Here is a 4,868-nt window from a genome sequence, read left to right as displayed (position 1 = left end):
TCAGGCTGAAGTGACCCCGACAATGCCCCAAAGCCAAAACCCGAGCAGGTCCTGAGGAGGCCAGACTCCCTGTCTTCCTGAACTGAATCCCACAATGTCCCAAAGCTGAAGCCCCAATGGGTCCTGAGGAGACCAGACTCCCTTCAGCCTGAACTGAACCCCACAACGTCCCAAAGCTGAAGCCCCAATGGGTCCTGAGGAGACCACACTCTTGTCAGCAGCCACACGCAGCCAGGTGCTCAGTCAGAGCGGGAGTTCCGCTTGGGGTGGGAGTGGGTCAGGGAGGCGGGCTCCTCGCTCCCTGCCAGCCAATGAAAACTGCAGGTCAAGCCTCCCTCACTCGCGCAGGCACAGCTAAGTGGAGACTCCGCCCCTCTGGGCAGTTCTGCCAGGTCCATTAAACTATGGAAATTCAAACTGAAGTATTGCCAATATCCAAAACTTCTCCCAAATAGTTAAGGAATAATTAACTTGACACTGTATAGAATGAAATGTAGTCACCCAATTCACTCAAATTTACTAACAGACATTTAAATTTTGAAACTATCAAAATTGTGGACATAAACATAGAAAATCTACATGACCCTGGGTTTGGCCTGTATATCATGAGCTTTGAGTTTTAACACACAAGCTGTCAGTCCTCAGAAGAATAATATTGTGGACTTTATAGAAATAAAGATGTCTATTCTGAAAGACCTCATTCAGAAAATCAAAACACAAGCCACAAACTGGGAGAAAAACATTTGCAAAATTCATATCTGATACAGGATTTGGACACAAAATAGAAAAAGACCTCTTGAACAACCCTATAAACAATAAGTAAAGATCTGAACAGACACCCAGCCAAAAAAAGTTATACAGATAGTACAAAACAGAAACACGCTCAACATCATATACCATTAGGGAATTACAAATTAAAGTCACGAGCTATCACACTACACACATTAGGACTGCTAAACTCTAAATATATGACAATACCAACTGCTGGAGGCTGAGGACTAGCAGGAATGCTCCCTCACTGCTGGTGGGACGCACGCACAGCCACCTTGTAACACAGTTGGGCAGTTTTCTCCAAAGCTAAACAAACCTCACCTTGGGATCCAACAAGCGTACTTCCAGTATTTAGGAAACTGCTTTGAAAAAATCCATGCCCAAATGCAAACAAAGATGAACTTAGGCACAGCAGCACTATCCATAATAGTTAAAAGGTTGAAGTAATCAGGGTATCCTTCAATAGATGAATGCATAATCAAATTGGGGTATATCCATGTCCAAGCAAGTAGAACATGCCACCCCCAAATATGCCTCTCTGCTGTGAGGATTGCTTAAGTCCACTTCCATGAAAAAAAAAAAAAAAAGAGGAATCTCCGGAAAATATATAGCAATTGCTGTTTTGTGATGGACATTTACAACAGAGAAATCTCTGCATTTAAGGGTTGTCCCTGTTTGCACCAGAAATAAAAGGATAATTAAAACTCAAGTAACTTATCAATGGAGAGGTCCTGACTTAAATCTACAAACAATCATACCCTTCTTTACTGTGTTCTGTATAATTACCTTCCGTAACGGGCTTCTCCCATTCTTCAGGGTCTTCTGTTTTTAGCTGAAGATGGTATTTAAGGTGACGACTTTGGACATTTCAGGGAGTGATTCTGGTTTCTTTGGTAGCTCCCCTGTATACAGAAGCTATTTGTTGTTTTAGTCACTAAGTCGTGTTCGCCTCTTTGCGACCCCATGGACTGTAGCCCGCCAGGCTCCTCTGTCCATGGGATTCTCCAGGCAAGAATACTGGAATGGGTTGCCATTTCCTTCTCCAGGGGATCTTCCCAACACAGGGGTCAAACCCAAGTCTCCTGTATTACAGGCAGATTCTTTACCACAAAGCCACCAGGGAAGCATAGAGGAGGTATGCTTCTATTTTTTCTCCTGGTAATTTGTCTTTTATTATGGAAGGGCAGAGTGAAAATTGTTTTTCCTCCCATACCCATGCAATGGAGTATTACTCATCAGTAGTAAGGAATGAACCACCAAACCGTGAAAAGCATGGTTAAATCTCACGTGCATATCACTCAGTGAAAGAATACAGTCTGGAGAGACAGCACACAGTATGACCTCATTTATGACATTCTAGGAAAAGCAAAGCTACATAGATGATAAGCAGATCATCTGCTGAAGGGGGTTGAAGTATTCCCTGTGATGCTTTAGGATTGACACCTGTCACTATGCATTTGTCTACGCTCATCAATTTGTATAGCCCAAGGGATAAAACAATCTATTCAAGTATAGTTATTCAGAGTGTAGGAGAGTCGCAGGACAGAATACACAATGAACAAAACCTAAGCACATTAGAAATGCATGAAAAAGATATCTCACTGTAGGAGATGGGGCAAAATGTGTTGATTTTGGAAGCAAATGAAATCTATACACAAAAGGCAAAATGGCCTGCACATAAACACTGGGCTTCACTTTATAGAGATCTTTCCAGAGTGCAGTAGCTAGCAATTCTGAGCCCACTGTACATGTAATCTGAAGAGGAGAAAAGAACTGACAAATGCAAATGGTGGGGCCCAGGCTCCTCGCTGCAGGAGTGGGAAGTTACAGATAAGCAAAGAACAAGAGGATGAAGCTGAGCCCCTGACCACCACTCCTTATGGCTCTAAGTTGTGTCCAACAGGACCACCATCACCTGCATGTAGGTGCTGTAACCCACCTGCCCCCTCCTGGCCTCTCCCCTTCCTCCCTGCGATGATTCCAGCGACATTTCCAGCCTGCACCCTTCTCCCAGGCCAGGTGCATCTGTCCATCCACGGCCTCCCCATCTCATCCTGGGGGCTAACAGGCCCCTCGAGGACTGCGGTCCTGCTGCTGCCCACAGCCAGGAGGCAGCCCCAACTTCTCCAGCTGCTGAGCCCAGACACCTGGTGGAACCAAGCAGGAGCCTATGGGGCCCTCCCAGGACAGATCCCGTCCCGTATCCTCTGCTGCAGCTCCTCTCTGAAGTATGGAGATAACAGTATCTGAGGCACACTCAGGGAGTTGTTTTACAGCTGCCAGAAGCCCCACTGAGTGGAAGAAGTTAACTACTTGATGAGCATGAACACGTCACCCCCAGGGTGTCCAGTGCCTGGGGATTTGTGAGGTTAGCCACCTGTTACCTCACCAACCAGAGAACCGTGCACCAGCCAATCACATAGTCTGTGACCCCCGCCCCCCCCCCAATGTGGCCTGTAAAACTGCTTTCCTGAAACCCTCAGGGACTTCAGGGTTTAGAGCACGAGTTACCTGTCTCCACGTATTGGTGCCTTTACAATTAATGCTGCACTTTCCTTTACGGCAACTGGTGTCAGGCAACTGGCTTTACTGCACTCAGGTGTGTGGACTCAAGTTTGGTTCAGGAACATGGAGGCCTCCCAGGTTCTCAGTTCCTTGTGCCCCAGGGACTGTCAGCTCCTTCTCCAGGGCGTACAGCCAACCCCCACACTAATTCCCCTCTGCACCCTCAGCCTTGGCCCAAGCCTAATCCCTCCATCAGGCCCTGACAAAGCTCCCTGCCCCCACGGTGCGTCTCACATCCCACCCAACACGGTCTTTTGAAGCCTGAACAAGACCATGCCCCCTCCTCCCTGTGATTCCCCTCACCTGATGAAGCCAGGCCTTGATCCGTTCCAGGTGATCCAGGATCCTCATTCTCTCCAGACTCCACCTGTGTGGCCGCTGTCTGTGCCCGTCTACATGGGCCTGTGTGATCTCCTAAAATAAGGGTTATTTTATATACAGATAATGGGGTGAATGGTGGCCCCAAAAGATGTCCCCCTAGAACACAGGAACAGGGCCACACCTGGGAAAAGGGTCTTTGTAGATGTAGTTAAGGATCTCAAGGTAAGGTCATCTAGGGTTAGGGTGACCTTCAATCCAACTGACAGAGTCCTTATAAGAGATGAAAGAGGACACAGACAAGAAGCCTCGTGAAGATTGAGGCAGAGATGAGAGGGAGGGGGCCACAAGCCCCGGGACCCCTGGAGCCCCAAAGCTGGAAAAGGCAGGAAGGACCCTATCCTGGAGCCTCTGGAGGGACCTCAGCCCTGCGCCACCTTGATCTCAGGTGTCTGGTCTCCAGGAATGGGGGAGGATGAACTCCTGCTGTTTTAAATCACCCAACATGTGGTTGTCTGTTAGAGAAGCCACAGAGAACTCACACAGGCCCTGCTCTGTGGGATCCTAGAAGTGTGGGTCTCACTAAAGGAAGATGGAGGCTGGATTACAGAACCCTTAGAGTCAGCACTGGGCCCTCAGAAATGCTAAAGCAGTGGCTGGACCGCAAAATGTTGAGGGGTCAAGTCTGAACCCTGTCCCTAGGGGTACTGGCTGCACATGCCTCCCCAGGTTCTTACACCTGTATGTGGCGTAGTAAGTATCTAGTCCTGACTGAGGACATTTAGTGTCACTGTTCACATTGCTCATTTAGAACCCACCAGTTACACACGTGAAAACCCAATTAGGACGCTTGCTACACCAATGAGCAATGCTGAAGATGGTCGGGGGTGGGAACTTACGTGCAGACAGCAGCCCTTCCACTCTCCCACCCCTCCTCCGCACTCCCGACCCCCTCCTCTACCCTCCCAACCCCCCACCCCCACTCCCACAAGGAGGGTCCTCAGTGGGAAGCTGGGGGACCACGCAGAGGCATCTTGAAGTAAATGCTGCCTGATCCCTAGGCTAGCTGCTCCTGAACATTCTCCACCCATCCCAGTTAAAATACTTGAATATGTGCAAAGAAAATTAGAGATACCAAGGGAACATTTCATGCAAAGATGGGCTCAATAAAGGACAAAAATGGTATGGACCTAACGGAAGCAGAAGATATTAAG

Source organism: Giraffa tippelskirchi, chromosome 1 (assembly GCF_054371585.1).
Source record: "Giraffa tippelskirchi isolate mGirTip1 chromosome 1, T2T-mGirTip1v1.2.pri, whole genome shotgun sequence".
Classification (NCBI taxonomy): Eukaryota; Metazoa; Chordata; class Mammalia; order Artiodactyla; family Giraffidae; genus Giraffa; species Giraffa tippelskirchi.
Note: the sequence above shows the minus strand (reverse complement) of the source record.